We start from the raw sequence: 17,771 nt of genomic DNA, 5'->3' as shown, positions 1-17,771 counted from the left end.
CCTTCTGGTCTTAGTTGCATTAGCCCAACACACTCATATTGCCATGTTTCATGCATGCATCATATTGTTGCACATTGTTTGGTGATGGTTGTGTATCGGTGTTCTTTGCGGCAGGTTCTGCCTCCGAGGAGTACCGTGATTACCCTAACGAAGAACCGTATCAGTGCATCGAACCATCAGGCAAGCAACCAACCATTTGATCATATCGATACAATCCCATGTTCTCGCTCCTGCTCTCTTTTACTGCATTAAGACAACGCGTTTCAAATTGCTGTGTGCTACGGTAGTTGAACCCACTTCCTCTGCATGACCTGTCATTGCCACAGTAACTAGATGAAACCCACTAGCATGTGTAGGAGTTGATTGAGCCATATGTATGTGTTGTTCCTACCTTGCTATGCCTGCTATGCTTAGAGTCATGTCAGGTCTGGTTCATCTGGGTGATGGGCTAGAGTGAAATGATTATGTCGGTAATGAGAGTGGTGTGGTGAACACGATTTGGTAAAGGTATCGATGAGAGGCCATGTAGGAGTACATGGTGGGTTGTTTCATTGAAGCCGACCTTAAGCACTGAGATCTGTATGTGTGATTTAAGATACAGCTACTACCATGCATTGGGCCCTGAAATATGACCCCGCTCGACTTCTTATCCACCCTAGTTCTCTGTCCAGGAGTTGCAAGTAGTTTCTGGTGTTTGTAGCCTACTGGAGGCCGTGGACAGCGTTGACCGTAGGGGTGGGCTATGATGCGGTAGGTACGTGGCACGGTGTACCGAATACCCGTTAGGTATCTCGGGAACCCTATTCACATCGTTTGGGGCTGTGAGCGAAACCTCGGCCGGGTCTCCTCATGGATGGAACCCAAATAGGCGATAAACCTGGACTAGAGACTTAGGTGTTTAGGTAGGTCGTGGTCTACACCCATGTTGGCTTTCGCTTGAAGTCTGCCGAGCACATGTCGTGTGCAGACGCTAAGTGGTGGAAACATGTATGAAGAAGTACACCCCTGCAGGGTTAACATGATCTATTCGAATAGCCGCGTCCGCGGTAAAGGACTACTTGGTTGCCTATACAGTTCATAGACAAGTAAATGGAAACTACTAAAAGCTTCAAGATAAGTGTGAGTGCCGAGGATGGCTCTTCCGTAGGAAGACGGAGGTGGATCCTCGGTAGTGTATTGAAGTGGTGAGTAGTGGACTCGTGTACGCAAAACCATTTCAAGTTGGAGTCTCGTAGGATAGCCTAGCCAAGAGTCAAAGCTGGCTTGCTGCAACAACTCCACCAACCCTTCTTGATAATGTGCATGTATGTAGGATCTGATGTAAGTCTTGCTGAGTACCTTTGTACTCATGTTGCTATAATTTACATTTTATAGAAGACGCTGCAACCCCTTCTGATGGGTTCTTCGTAGACGTTGACATCAATGAGTAGGCTAAGGCCCAGGTGGTGATCCTGAGCTTGTGAAGGACCACGTAGTATAGCTAGGCTTTCCAAGCCTCTTTTATTTTACTAGTTGTCTGTACCCAGACAAGTTACTTCCGCTGCTGGTTTGTATGACTGTATGACTTGAATGCTGGGTCGTGTGACCCGTACCTATGTGTATGTTATGTATGGCTCTCTGAGCCTTAAATAAAGTACTTGTGTCGTAGAGTCATGTTGTGATGCCTTGTTGTATTTGCACATATCGAGCATATTGTGTGTATGACTGAAATGCTTGGTATGTGTGGGATCTGACTATCTAGTTGTTTATCTTTAGTAGCCTCTCTTACCGGGAAATGTCTCCTAGTGTTTCCACCGAGCCATGGTAGCTTGCTACTGCTTCGGAACACTTAGGCTGGCCGGCATGTGTCCTTCTTCGTTCCTGTGTCTGTCCCTTCGGGGAAATGTCACGCATTGAGTACCGGAGTCCTGTTAGCCCGCTACAGCCCGGTTTACCGGAGTCCTGCTAGCCCAGTGCTACAGCCCGGACCCACTTGCTGATGACCGACACGTTCGTTGCTGGGTCATGGATGCCTGTCCCTGTAAGTCTGTGCCACTTTGGGTTTACGACTAGCCATGTCAGCCCGGGCTCCTTATCATATGGGTGCTAGCGACACTATCATATACGTGTGCCAAAAGGCGCAAACGGTCCTGGGCAAAGGTAAGGCGACACCCGTGGGAGTACCGTGCGTGAGGCCGCAAAGTGATATGAGGTGTTACATGCTAGACCTATGTGGCATCGAGTCGGGGTCCTGACATCTGATGCCTACTCCGGCAAGCGCACCTCTTCGGAGTGCTGCGCTACCGTCGAGGACGCACCATCGAGCTCCACCGGCAAGTGTAAGAAGGCAATGGCAGCTCCACCTGAGACCAAGATGGTGTCCGCCAAGGAGGACGGCACTGGTGGTACCTTCACCATCAGCGCCACTCTTGACCCCAAATAGGAAGGCGCGCTCGTTGCTTTCCTGCGGGCGAATGTCAACGTGTTTGCGTGGCAACCGTCTGATATCCCCGCCGTTCCCAGGAAAGTAATTGAGCACCACCTTGCCGTCTGTCCTCATGCGCGGCCCGTCAAGCAGAAAGTCAGGAAGCAGGCAGTAGAGCGCCAAGAATTCATCGCAGAAGAAATCAAGAAGTTGGAAGCAGCAGTCCTTGTCAGAGGAGTGCTCCATCCCACGTGGTTGGCCAATCCTGTTGTCGTGCGCAAGGCTAATGGGAAATGGAGGCTTTGTATTGACTTCACTGATGTTAATAAAGCTTGTCCCAAAGACCCATTTCCCTTGCCGCGCATTGACCAGATTGTTGACTCCACAGCCGGATGTGATTTGCTTTCATTTCTTGATGCATACTCAGGATATCATCAGATCTTCATAGCAGAAGAGGATGAAGAGAAAACCGCATTTATCACCCCGTGTGGCACGTACTGCTTCGTACGGATGCCTTTCGGTTTGAAGAATGCTGGTTCAACATTCGCAAGGGTAGTCCACCACGCTTTTGAGCCGCAGATGCACAGAAATGTGGAAGCCTACATGGATGACATAGTGGTCAAAAGCAAGAACAGGGCGACCCTGATTCAAGATTTAGACGAGACATTTGCAAATCTGCGCAAGATCAACCTCAAGCTTAACCCCGAGAAGTGCGTATTTGGAGTTCCTTCCAGCAAGCTTCTCGGGTTCTTCGTGTCTCAGCGGGGAATTGAAGCCAATCCCGACAAGATCAAAGCCATTGAGCAGATCGAAGCACCAAAGCGCGTCAAGGATGTACGAAGGCTTGCCGGTTGCGTGGCTGCTCTCAGCAGGTTTATCTCTAGATCTGCTGAGCGCGCCCTGCCATTTTTCAAAATTTTGAAAAAGGCAGGTCCAATGAAATGGTCTCCGGAAGCGGAGGCTACGCTGCAGGACTTGAAGAGATACCTGCCTCCACTCCAACACTTGTCGCACCTAAGCCGCAAGAGAAGTTGCTGCTGTATATAGCGACAACCAATCAAGTGGTTAGTGCTGCGTTAGTGGCGGAGAGGGAGGCAGATGATGAGCCAGCAACCACGGCAGATGCATCCAGCGACAAGCAGGGGGCTTCGCCGACAAGCTCTGGTCCCGACAAAGATGGATCTGCGCAGGAGCATGATAAGATGCAGAAGAGAATGGTGCAGCGTCCAGTTTACTTTGTCAGTTCCCTTCTGCAGGGGGCTAGATCAAGGTACTCTGGTGTGCAAAAGTTGCTTTTCGGCCTCCTCATGGCCTCGAGAAAGCTGCGCCATTACTTCCAAGCACATGAGATCACAGTCGTCACTCGCTTTCCGCTGAAGAGGATACTGCAAAATCCAGAAGCAACAGGCAGGATTGTCGAGTGGGCGTTGGAACTGTCAAGCTTTGGCCTCAAGTTTGAGAGCACTTCAACTATACAAAGCAGAGCATTGGCAGAGTTCATAGCAGAGTGGATGCCAACCCCAGATGAAGAAATCCCAGAGACGAGCATCCCCGTCAAAGAGGCAAGAAAAGAGTGGCTGATGTACTTTGATGGTGCCTTCTCGCTGCAAGGCGCCGGTGCGGGCGTGCTGCTTGTCGCACCCACCAGAGAGCACCTCAAGTACGTAGTCCAGATGCACTTTCCCAAGGAGCAAGCAACCAACAATACTGCAGAGTATGAAGGATTGCTTGCCGGTCTCAGAATCGCAGCAGACCTTGGGATCAAGAAGCTCATTGTCAAGGGTGACTCACAGCTTGTCGTCCGACAAGTGAACAAGAACTACCAGAGTCCATTGATGGAAGCATATGTAGATGAAGTGAGCAAGCTAGAAGAGCACTTTGACGGCCTACAGATGGAGCATATCCCAAGAGCTCAGAATGACATTGCTGATGGCCTGTCAAAGTGCGCCACACTAAAGTTACCTGTGGAACCAGGGATCTTTGTGCTCAAGTTGACTCAACCATCCGTAACACCATCAACTGGGCAAAGCAAGAAGACGAAGTTGGTTTCTGGTGACTACTTTCCGGCAGAGCTCCCCGAAGCCGCCGCCAAGAAAGTCCCCAAGATCAACACCAAGGATGCTGAGGGGCAGTCTGCTCCGGCAAGCCTTATGGTTTGTTCCGTTGAAGCAGACGCTCCCGACAAGTTTTGCTCCGGCATGTTTGCCGGGGAACATCAAGCTCCGGCAGGGCCGCAAGTCCTTGCCGTGGAAGCGGATGTTCCCGCAGCAGCAGATGTGCCTTTAGTCCTTGTTGTCGAGCCACAAGCTCCAGCATGGGCACAACAGATTGTCCATTTCCTTTAGACGGGAGAACTTCCTGAAGAGCAAGAAGAAGCGGAAAGAGTAGCCCGGCAGTCAAGTATGTACCAGTTTGTCGATAGCATACTATACAGAAGAAGACTCAACGGTGTGAAATTGAAGTGTATTTGTCGGGAAGATGGACAAAAGCTGTTGGCAGAGATACATGGAGGCATATGTGGCCACCACATTGGCGCAAGAGCACTTGCCGGCAAAGCTTTTCGGCAAGGTTTCTTTTGGCCGACAGCCCTCCAGGATGCAACTGCACAAGTAACCAAGTGTGAAGCGTGCCAGTTCCACTCCAAACAGATACACCAGCCAGCTCAAGCTCTCTAGACGATCCCTTTACCCTGGCCATTTTCGGTCTGGGGGCTCGATATCCTCGGCCCCTTCCCCCAAGCTGTCGGGGGCTTTGAGTACTTGTACGTCGCAATTGACAAGTTCACAAAGTGGCTGGAAGTGCAGCCAGTGAGGAAGGTGAGAGCACAGTCAGCAGTCAAGTTCTTCAGGTCAATTGTTTGCCGTTTCGGTATCCCTAACAGGATCATCACCGACAACGGCACGCAATTTACGAGCCGCACCTTCATGCAGTACGTCCAAGACCTTGGCGCCAAGGTCTGCTTCGCTTCTGTTGCTCATCCGAGAAGCAACGGTCAAGCAGAGAGGGCAAATGCTGAAGTGCTGCGCAGACTCAAGACCAAAACTTTCGACAGGCTGCGCAAGTGCGGAAGAAACTGGATCGAGGAGCTGCCGGTGGTTCTTTGGTCGATCAGAACAACGCCAAATCGAGCCACTGGCCAGACACCTTTCGCTCTAGTATATGGAGCAGAGGCAGTTCTCCCCACGGAACTCGTATACGGATCGCCTCGAGTGCTCGCTTATGATGAGCTTGAGCAAGAACAGCTGCGACAAGACGACGCGCTGCTCCTTGAGGAAGATCGTCTTCAGGCTGCTGTATGAGCTGCTCGATACCAGCAAGCTTTGCGCCGCGACCATAGCCGCAAAGTTAAGGCCAGAAGCTTCGAGGAAGGCGACCTTGTTCTTCGGCGCGTTCAGTCCGCCAAGAATTCCAACAAGTTGACGCCGAAGTGGGAAGGCCCTTATCGGGTGAGACGAGTCGCAATGCCTGGCGCTGTCCGCCTTGAGACCGAAGATGGCATTCCGGTGAGCAACTCCTGGAACATAGAACATCTTCGTAAGTTTTTCCCGTAAGGCGCGGTTGTCAGAACCCCGTTCCGGCAACCACCTTTTGTACAAGTCTTGCCGCTGTTGCATGTAATCCTTTGTACAAAGCCGGGCGCAGATCTCGTGCATAAGTAAAACCACATGTGCTCCGCACAACTTGTCCATTTCATGCATTAGTTTCCTTTCTTGCATGTGTTATCTGACATTTTGTGCAGCACATACATCCGGTAAGCAATAACGAGTCGAAGGGCTCCATATTATTATTTTCTCTTCTTTCTTCTTTTTCAACAAAGGAAAAGAAGGTTCCCTCGCACACAAGTTTGCCGGGGGGGGGGAGAAGATTGTGGTATGGACCAGGCGTCGTTCAAGCAAAGTTTTGCCTTGCCGGGAAGCAAACTGCAGAAAAGCTAAGTTGCCAAAGTTTGAGCAATCAATTTTTAAATTTTTTGAGTTATCTTCCTCGAACGACCCTGCTTTGTATGGAAAACTTGTGCGCGGAGGAACCAACTCATGGCTAGTTGCGCCCTTACTTTGTTTCGAGTCCGCTCAAAAACTTAAGTGTGCTGCATCTAGTCGCGACAAGGTTTCTTGTCGGAAGCAGCACCGCCAGCAGGCTGCTGATCGTTCCGCACTCAGCGCTCGCGGCTCGGGTGCCTGCGCCGACAAGTTCCCTAGAAGCGTAGGGTAGAAACATACAAAGGAAGGAATCTAGTAGAGGAAATAACATAGCAATTGATAACAGAAATAAAGTTGTATTACAAGATAACTTGTCGCAGCTCTAACAGAATGTTTTCATAACATGATTAGCAGCGACAAGGGAAAAGAAGAAATGGGCGGCCTAGTCTACACGTCCGCCCTCGACTCTTTTGATCTCGCTCACCTTGTCCACAATGGGTGCGACAAGGGCCTTGAGTGCGTCCCGATCGGCGTCTGGCGGCAAGGACTTGAGGACGTTGGTGAAGCCGAGGCCTGGATTGCGGAAGGCCACCTTCATCAGCACCTTCTGGAGGACCCCGGTGCAGATTTTGCGCGACTCATCGGCCATCTGCTTTGGGATCCTTTCCCGGAGCCGCTGGAGTGCCGTCGCCACGCCCTTGAAGAACAGGCTGAGCTTGGCGCTGAGTTGGAGATTCTCGTCGGAGGGATACCCAAAGTCCTCCATCCCCAGCTGCGCCAGCTCCTCGTTGATGACTGCGGCAATATTCACTAGACCCTCGGTCCAGTGCTCCACAGTGTCTCTGAACAAGTTCTGGGTAACTGCAATGCTCTCCAGCAGCGCTGCGTCAGCCTTGACCTTCTCCGACAAGGTCTTCTCCCGCTCCTTGGCGGCCTTCAGCGTCTGCGTCAGCATGGCCAGCTTCAGCTCCAAGTCTGCATTGGAATCCTTGGCGGCGCTGAGCTCCTTGCCCCTCTCAGCGAGAAGGCCTTGCAGCTCACCGTGGGCGGCAGCATCCTTCTCACGCTCACGCTTGAGCGCGGCAAGCTCCTCGCTGCTCTTCCCAATGTTGGCCTCAAGGTGCGCCACCTTCTCCTCCAGCTCTTTCTTGGCGGCCTCTGCGATCGCGGCAGCGTCCTTGGCCTCCTTGAGCGCCCCGCCAAGTGCTCGCTCGCTCTCGGCGAGCTCCTCCTCGTAGCTGTCGAGGTTGGCCTTCCGCTGCACCAATTCTCCTTCTCACGCAGATTGCTTCTCGGCGGCCAGCCTTTGTTCCTCCTCAGCTTCGGCCTTCTCGAGAAGGAAGGCCGTGCGCTCCTCGTCGAGTCGCTCCCGCTCCTGTGCCAGGGACCGGAGAGCCTCTTGATTGTGGCCCTGGAGCTCCTCCGTGCGCTTCTCCATGTCAACTCCCGCCTTCACGACAAGCACTTCCCGGGAAGCCAGCTTGGCTTGCCGGGCGCGGTAGAGTGACAGCAGCTTCCGCAGCAGCTCCTCCTCCTCAGGCTCGCCACTGCTGCTGCTGGGCGCGTCGACCAACAACAGTCCAGCAGAGGCGAGCACCTCCCCATCGAAAGTTTCCCCCTCGACTGGCACCCTGGAGCTCGACGCCCAGGGTAGCTTGATGAAGATGTCGTCGCCGGCCTTCAAGTAGGCGCCGGGCTGGGGCTCCTCGGAGCCCGGCTCCGCAGAAGCGGCAGAGGGATCGGCGGTCGACGCAGTGCCTGGCGCTCCTGCGGCCTCAGGGTCGTCAGTGCGATCGCCCGACCCCTCGCCGGCGTCTGCGGCGGCAGCCTTGGCGGCCTCCTCGCCAGCGGCCTCATCAGCACAGGTCCCTTCCTCGCCGGCGCCCTCTGTCTCCATTGGCTCAGCCGCAGATGGGTCTGAAGAACGAAGAAGGGAGGAAAATCAATCAAAAATCCAAGAGAAGAAAATCAGAAGAAGAAGAACCCAAGGGGAAGTTTTTGGACAAGTGAATTACCTGCACCAAGATCTGCAGTTGCGGTCTCGGTCGCTGCAGGATCGACGGTGCTGCCCCTTGCCGGAGAGTTCTCCCTTGCCGGAGAGCGCTCCCTTACTGGGAACCCCTCCCTTGGCGGCGTAGTCGAAGCAGATGGCACTTCGGGACTAGCTTCCGGGCGCTCCTGATGTGGCTGCTCTGCTCCTACACAAATCAACAAGCAAGATATCAACAAAGGAAAAAGCACTCATGCGTGCCCGACAGCAGAAAGCTAACTATGAACTTACGCTGGGGGCTGCGCTGGGGGCTGCTTTGAGGAGTGATTGCCGGGTCCGTCAAGGTGGTCTCGGACCCACCCCCTGCTGACACGGTGGGGTCATCTTCGATGACGATCACCACGGCCTTGGCCCTCTTCGCCGTTCTCTGGGCCAGCGTCCTGAAAAAGAAAGGAGTCCAGATTGAAGCAAGTCAGATACAAGATAAAAACAGCAAGGTTGAAGAACTACAAGAGCACCAAAGAAACTTACTCTTCTTCCTCCTCGTCGGAGCTGAGCACGGAAAGATCGAAGTCCGGCCCTCCGGTGCGGCGAGGCGGAGGAGTAGGATCCCTTGCCCGCTTGGCGGGGGCGGTGGCGGTGGCCCGGGAAGATCCCGCTCCAGTTGCCGCTGCTGCGTGAGGCGCTCCCGCGGCAACATTGCTTGCCGCGGTAGAGCGCGTCGCACGGCTCGGCGACTGTTGACCCGGCTGCCGCTCCGCTGCATCCCCGGCCCTGCGAAGGCGCCTTCTTGGCGGGGCCGGGGGCTCCGCCTGCGGCAAGTTTTCTGAAGGCTCGGGCTCTTCCTCGCCGGCCTCGCTCGGCTCAGCTTCAGAGCCGGCAGGCTCTTCCTCGCCAATGAACTCCGCGCGCTCGGCAAGGTTTGCCGCCTCTGCAGCCTACGCCTCCTCCACGGTGAACCCGAACACGCCCGCGGCAGCTGCGGCCGCAACCTCTTCCGCCCTAGTGGCGATGCGCTGCAGCTCCTCGTCGGTGGTGTCACGAGTGAGGCTCTTCTGCTCGTCAGCGTGGACCGGCACTTCTTCCAAGTTGTCGAAGAACGCTTGCACGACGTCATCCACAGGCTCTTGCCAAGTTGGAACGATTCCGTGTGAATCGCACAACGGCATCATGGCGCGGATCCGGTCAAGCGAAGAATTATTGCACAAAGGAACTACGCCCCTCGGCAGCGTGAATGGGTGCTGGGGGTCGCGTTTGAACAACTCCAGGAGCATTGCATCCAGCTCCAAGACGGTGAAGTTGTAGTTGAGGCCCGGCCGCAGCCTCATGATGTCCGCCGAGTTCTTGAATTCCCAGGCGGGCCTCCCCCTTTCCTGCAGGGGGGTGATGCAGCGGCGGAGGAAATCTGCGCCTACAGCGCCTACAGTGAGCCTGGCAAGCCTGAGGCGAAGGATCCTAGTAATGGCGATCTTCAGCCTCTCGTCTTCCGGGGCCACGTTGCTCCAGTCATTGCCGCGCACTATTGGACCTTGGCGCACAGCGGTGAAGGGCTGCGGATTCTCCTCGACAATCCAGCACCACTCCGCTCTCCACTCATCCCACTTGCTGCGGAGCTCACCCTCCAAGTACGCCTCCTTCTTGCCGACTCTCGAGATCCAGGCGATCCCTTCGGCAAGCGGCTCTCCTCTCTCTACCTGAGGTATGAAGAAGTGGCGGAAAAGGGCAACATTGGGGTGGACTCCGACAAAGTTTTCGCACAAATGTGCGAAAACTGCCATGGTCAGAACGGCGTTGGGGGTGAAGTCAAGGAGGCGGAAGCCGTATGTGTTCATGATATCGCAGAAGAACTCCGAGAAGGGCGGGCAGAGCCCGCAATAGAAGAATAGCGCGAAGAATGGGTACCCGTTTGGAGCCGGCTCCGAAGCAGCGGCCGGGAGTACCCTCGTGCGCGGATGCGCACGCGTCTCCGTCGCCCAAAAGAGGTAGAAGTACTCCCTCAGCTCCTGCACACCAAGCTGGGGGGAGAAGATCGCCCGCTCCTTCCGCAGCGCCGCGAGCCGCTGCGCCTCGGCCGACTTCATGCCCTTTCCCTTGTCGGCTTTAGGAGCCATGGCGGAGGTGGTGGGGGAGGTCGACGGCGTTGGTGATGCTGGTGGCAATGGGGGCGGAGCGCTGCTCTCTCGGCTTCGAGAAGAAGGGGGGGAGCGGCGGAGGTTCGTGAAGGTGGAGTAGTAGCAACCAGCGAGGGGGAATGAACTGCCCCTGTTTCCTCTGCTTATAAAGAGGGACGGGGCGGACGTTTCGCCCTTCCGAATAAAGAACCACCCACGATCTCTCCCATGACGCTGCATTCAATGCATGCCATTAGGGGAGAGCGCGGTCGATACGGAGCGAGATTCGGCGTGGCCCAGCCCGCGTGTGCCCGTGCCCTGTCTTGGGCCTGGCCCAACAGCGCTCGGCACCGTGTCTGGCCCAGGCCCGGGGGCTCCTGTCGGTGTACTAGAATAGGGGTACCCTAGTACCCCGAACCTGTGCACGGGCAGTTGCAGCACCCCGCGGCAAGGCTTGCCGGGCTAACGCCAAGATCCTCCGTGGTTCCCTTGGAGCCATTCAAGAACAAAGTATTTAAGCTCAGGAGACAAGGCCCCGACAAGAGGAGCTTGCCGGGAAGGCCAACCAAGGCACTTCAAGGAACTTGCCGCGACGCGCCACGCGCTCCGGCAAGGCAACAAGGCCCCGACAAGAGGAGCTTGCCGGGAAGACCAACCAAGGTACCTCGAAGCCCGATGAGCGACAAGCCTCCGGACCCGACAAGATAGCAGCAGCGGCAAGGCGCTTGCCGCGGCAGGCGGTCACTCTGTGCCCACACTCCAGCTCATCCGCCAACGTGTCGCTCTGGGGGCCTCTCCAGGCGTGCGTGGCGGGAGGCTGTGCAGCCAGCGGTGCGCAGTGGCATGCGAAGATGACAAGATCGCCATCGTGGCGAACGGTGGTGCCCCTAACGGTCCCTTTCTGCACTGTTTAGGCGACTCAGACGGGCATTTAATGCCCTTGTCCCCTTCCGTCAGGGTTAGGTAGGGTGCACTGTACAAGTAACTGTACCAACCACCTCACTCTTTACATTTGTACCCTTCTCTGCGTTGCCACCTGTCGGTGACCCCTTTAGCGTATAAAAGGAGGCCCATGCGCAATGTAGAGGGGGTTCGGTTCGACTCATTCATAACCCAGAAAGACACTACGCTCTCTCTAGAGCAAGAACACAAGATAATACAACCAGACAAGCAGCAGTAGGGGTGTTATCTCTCCGGAGAGCTCCGAAGTTGGGTAAACTGCTCGTGTGCTTCGCCTCGATCTGCTCTTCGTGCGATCTCCGCCCCCCGCCGAACCGAAAGGGGCCCGGTCCGCCGGCCCCATAGGTGTTTGTGGATCAGTTTCCCCCGACAGACACGTCTTTGGTCAATAACCAATAGCAGAACCTGGATGTTCATATTGGCTCCCACATATTCTACCAAGATCTTTATCAGTCAAACTGCATAACGATATACGTTGTTCCCTTTTTCATTGCTATGCTACTTGCCCGGGATTCGATCGTCGGTATCTCAATACCTAGTTCAATCTCTTTACCGACAAGTCTCTTTACTCGTTCCGTAATGCATCATCCTGTAACTAACTCATTAGTCACATTGCTTGCAAGGCTTATATTGATTTGCATTACCGAGAGGGCTCAGAGATACCTCTTCGACAATCGGAGTGACAAATCCTAATCTCGATCTAATCCAACTCAACAAACACCATCGATGACACCTGTAGAGCACCTTTATAATCAACCAGTTATGTGGTGACGTTTGGTAGCACACAAAGTGTTCCTCCGGTATTCGGGAGTGGCATGATCTCGTAGTCATAGGAACATGTATAACTTATGGAGAAAGCAATAGCAACAAACTAAACGATCATCATGCTAAGCTAACGGATGGGTCAATTCAATCACATCATTCTGTAATGATGTGATCCTATTACTCAAATGACAACTCATGTCTATGGTTAGGAAACATAACCATCATTGATTCAACGAGCTAGTCAAGTAGAGGCAAACTAGTGACACTTTGTTTGTCTATATATTCACACATGTACTAAGTTTTCGGTTAATATAATTCTAGCATGAATAATAAACATTTATCATGATATAAGGAAATATAGATAACAACTTTATTATTGCCTCTAGGGCATATTTCCTTCAGTCTCCCGCTTGCACTAGAGTCAATAATCTAGATTACATTGTAATGATTCTAACACCCATGGAGTCTTGGTGCTGATCATGTTTTGATCGTGAGAGAGACTTAGTCAACGGGTCTACAACATTCAGATCCATATGTATCTTGCAAATCTCTATGTCTCCCTCCTTGACTTGATCGCAGATGGAATTGAAGCGTCTCTTGATGTGCTTAGTTCTCTTGTGAAATCTGGATTCCTTTGCCAAGGCAATTGCACCAGTATTGTCACAAAAGATTTTCATTGGACCTGATGCACTATGTATGACACCTAGATTGGATATGAACTCCTTCATCCAGACTCCTTCATTTGCTGCTTCCGAAGCAGCTATGTATTCTGTTTCACACATAGATCCCACCACGACGCTCTGCTTGGAACTGCACCAACTGACAGCTCCACCATTTAATAAAAACATGTATCCGGTTTGTGACTTAGAGTCATCCGAATCAGTGTCAAAGCTTGCATCGATGTAACCGTTTACGATGATCTCTTTGTCACCTCCATATACGATAAACACATGCTTAGTACTTTTCAGGTATTTCAGGATGTTCTTGACCGCTGTCCAGTGATCCACTCCTGGATTACTTTGGTACCTCCCTGCTAGACTGATAGCAAGGCACATATCAAGTCTGGTACACAACATTGCATACATGATAGAGCCTATGGCTGAAGCATAGGGAACACCTTTCATTTTCTCTCTATCTTCTGCAGTGGTCGGGCATTGAGTCTGACTCAACTTCACACCTTGTAACACAGGAAAGAACCCTTTCTTTGCTTGATCCATTTTGAACTTCTTCAAAACTTTATCAAGGTATGTGCTTTGTGAAAGTCCAATTAAGCGTCTTGATCTATCTCTATAGATCTTGATGCCCAATATATAAGCAACTTCACCGAGGTCTTTCATTGAAAAATTCTTATTCAAGTATCCTTTTATGCTATTCAGAAATTCAGTATCATTTTTGATCAACAATATGTCATCTACATATAATATCAGAAATGCTACAGAGCTCCCACTCACTTTCTTGTAAATATAGGCTTCTCCCGAAGTCTGTATATATGCTTTGATCAAACTATCAAAGCGTATATTCCAACTCCGAGAGGCTTGCACCAGTTCATAAATGGATCGCTGGAGCTTGCACACTTTGTTAGCACCTTTTGGATCGACAAAACCTTCTGGTTGCATCATAGGCAACTCTTCTTTAAGATATCCATTAAGGAATGCAATTTTGACATCCATTTGCCAAATTTCATAATCATAAAATGTGGCAATTGCTAACGTGATTCAGACGGACTTAAGCATCACTACGGGTGAGAAGGTCTCATCGTAGTCAACTCCTTGAACTTGTCAAAAACCTTTTGCAACAAGTCGAGCTTTGTAGATAGTAACATTACCGTCGGCGTCTGCCTTCTTCTTGAAGATCCATTTATTCTCTATGGCTTGTCCATCATCGGGAAAGTCAACCAAAGTCCACACTTTGTTCTCATACATGGATCCCATCTCGGATTTCATGGCCTCAAGCCATTTTGTGGAATCTGGGCTCATCATTGCTTCCTCATAGTTCGTAGGTTCGTCATGGTCAAGTAACATGACTCCCAGAACAAGATTACCGTACCACTCTGGTGCGGATCTTACTTTGGTTGACCTACGAGGTTCAGTAGTAACTTGATCAGAAGTTTCATGATCATCATCATTAGCTTCCTCACTTACTGGTGTAGGAATCACTGGAACTGATTTCAGTGATGAACTACTTCCCAATAAGTGAGCAGGTACAATTACCTCATCAAGTTCTACTTTCCTCCCACTCACTTCTTTCGAGAGAAACTCCTTCTCTAGAAAGGATCCATTCTTAGCAACGCATATCTTTCCTTCGGATCTGTGATAGAAGGTGTACCCAACAGTCTCCTTTGGGTATCCTATGAAGACACATTTCTCCGATTTGGGTTCGATCTTATCAGGTTGAAGCTTTTTCACATAAGCATCGCAGCCCCAAATTTTAAGAAACGACAACTTGGGTTTCTTGCCAAACCACAGTTCATAAGGTGTCGTCTCAATGGATTTAGATGGTGCCCTATTTAACGTGAATGTAGCCGTCTCTAAAGCATAACCCCAAAACGATAGCGGAAAATCAGTGAGAGACATCATAGATCGCACCATATCTAATAAAGTGCGGTTACGACGTCTGGACACACCATTACATTGTGGTGTTCCAGGTGGCGTGAGTTGCGAAACTATTCCACATTGTTTCAAATGAAGACCAAACTCATAACTCAAATATTCACCTCCACGATCAGATCATAGAAACTTAATTTTCTCGTTACGATGATTTTCCACTTCACTCTGAAATTCTTTGAACTTTTCAAAAGTTTCAGACTTATGTTTCATAAAGTAGATATACCCATATCTGCTCAAATCATTTGTGTAGGTAAGAAAATAACGATACCCGCCGCGAGCATCAACACTCATCGGACTGCATACATCAGTATGTATTATTTCCAACAAGTCTGTTGCTCGCTCCATTGTTCCGGAGAACGGAGTCTTAGTCATCTTGCCCATGAGGCATGGTTCGCATGTACCAAGTGATTCTAGAAGTCCATCAGAATGGAGTTTCTTCATGCGCTTTACAACAATATGACCCAAATGGCAGTGCCATAAATAAGTTGCACTATCATTATCAACTCTGCAACTTTTGGCTTCAATACTATGAACATGTGTATCACTACTATCAAGATTTAGTAAAAATAGACCACTCATCAAGGGTGCATGACCATAAAATATATTACTCATATAAATAGAACAACCATTATTCTCTGATTTAAATGAATAACCGTCTCGCATCAAACAAGATCCAGATATAATGTTCATGCTCAACGCCGGCGCCAAATAACAATTATTTAGGTCTAAAACTTATCCCGAAGGTAGATGTAGAGGTAGCGTGCTGACGGCGATCACATCGACTTTGGAACCATTTCCCACGCGCATCATCACATCGTCCTTAGCCAATCTTCGCTTAATCCGTAGCCCCTGTTTCGAGTTGCAAATGTTAGCAACTGAACCAGTATCAAATACCCAGGCACTACTGCGAGCATTAGTAAGGTACACATCAATAACATGTATATCAAATATACCTTTCACTTTGCCATCCTTCTTCTCCGCCAAATACTTGGGGCAGTTCCGCTTCCAGTGACTAGTCCCTTTGTAGTAGAAGCACCCAGTCTCAGGCTTAGGTCCAGACTTGGGTTTCTTCACTTGAGCAGAAACTAGCTTGCTGTTCTTCTTGAAGTTCCCTTACTTCCCTTTACCCTTTTTCTTGAAACTTGTGGTCTTGTTGACCATCAACACTTGATGCTCCTTCTTGATTTCTACCTCCACAGCTTTTAGCATTGCGAAGAGCTCATGATTCGTCTTATCCATCCCTTGCATATTATAGTTCATCATGAAGCTCTTGTAGCTTGGTGACAGTGATTAACGAACTCTGTCAATGACACTACCATCAGGAAGATTAACTCCTAGCTAAGTCAAGTGGTTGTGGTACCCAAACATTTTGAGTATATGTTCACTGATAGAACTATTCTCCTCCATCTTGCAGTTGTAGAACTTATTGGAGACTTCATATTTCTCAATCCGGGCATTTTCTTGAAATATTAACTTCAACTCCTGGAACATCTCATATGCTCCATGACATTCAAAACGTCATTGAAGTCCCGGTTCTAAGCCGTAAAGCATGGCACACAGAACTATCGAGTAGTCATCAGCTTTGCTCTGCCAGGTGTTCACAACATCTGGCGTTGCTCCTGCAGCGGGTTTGTCACCTAGCGGTGCTTCCAGGACGTAATTCTTCTGTGCAGCAATGAGGATAATCCTCAAGTTACGGACCCAGTCCATGTAGTTGCTACCATCATATTTCAACTTAGCTTTTGTCTAGGAACGCATTAAAATTCAATGGAACAACAACACGGGCCATCTATCTACAACAACATAGACATGCAAAATACTATCAGCTACTAAGTTCATGATCAATTAAATTTCAATTAATCAAATTACTTAAGAACTCTCACTTAGATAGACATCTCTCTAATCATCTAAGTGATCACATGATCCATATCAACTAAACCATGTCCGATCATCACGTGAGATGGAGTAGTTTTCAATGGTGAACACCACTATGTTGATCATATCTACTATATGATTCACGCTCGACCTTTCGGACTTAGTGTTCCGAGGCCTGATACGTCCATTTTGCATCATGCTTTTATATCGATATTTATTGCATTATGGGTTGTTATTACACATTATGTCACACAACTTATGCCTATTCTCTCTTATTTTACAAGGTTTACATGAAGAGGGAGAATGCCGGCAGCTGGAATTCTGGGCTGGAAAAGGAGCAAATATTAGAGACCTATTCTGCATAGCTCCAAAAGTCCTGAAACTCCACGGGAGTCATTTTCAGAATATATTAAAAATATTGAGCGAAGGAAGCGCCAGAGGGGGCCACCCACCATCCACGAAGGTGGGGGCGCGCCCTACCCCCTGGGCGCGCCCCCTGCCTCGTGGGCCCCCTAGACGGCCTCCGGTGCCCATCTTCTGCTATATGAGGTCTTTTGTTTGGAAAAAAAATCATAAGCTAGCTCACGGGACGAAACTCCGCCGCCACGAGGCAGAACCAATCTAGGGCTCCGGCGGAGCTGTTCTACCAGGGAAACTTCCCTCCGGGAGGGGGAAATCATCACCAACGTCATCACCATCGATCCTCTCATCGGGAGGGGGTCAATCTCCATCAACATCTTCACCAGCACCATCTCATCCCAAACCCTAGTTCATCTCTTGTATAAAATATTTGTCCTAAAACCTCAGATTGGTACCTGTGGGTTGCTAGTAGTGTTGATTACTCCTTGTAGTTGATGCTAGTTGGTTTATTTGGTGGAAGATCATATGTTCAGATCCTTTATGCATATTAATACCCCTCTGATTATGAACATGAATATGATTTGTGACTAGTTACGTTTGTTCCTGAGGACATGGGAGAAGTCTTGCTTATAAGTAGTCATGTGAATTTGGTATTCGTTCAATATTTTGATGAGATGTATGTTGTCTCTCCTCTAGTGGTGTCATGTGAAAGTTGAGTACATGACACTTCACCATTGTTTGGGCCTAGAGGAAGGCATTGGGGAGTAATAAGTAGATGAT

This window comes from Triticum dicoccoides, chromosome 3A (assembly GCF_002162155.2).
Source record: "Triticum dicoccoides isolate Atlit2015 ecotype Zavitan chromosome 3A, WEW_v2.0, whole genome shotgun sequence".
Classification (NCBI taxonomy): domain Eukaryota; kingdom Viridiplantae; phylum Streptophyta; class Magnoliopsida; order Poales; family Poaceae; genus Triticum; species Triticum dicoccoides.
Note: the sequence above shows the minus strand (reverse complement) of the source record.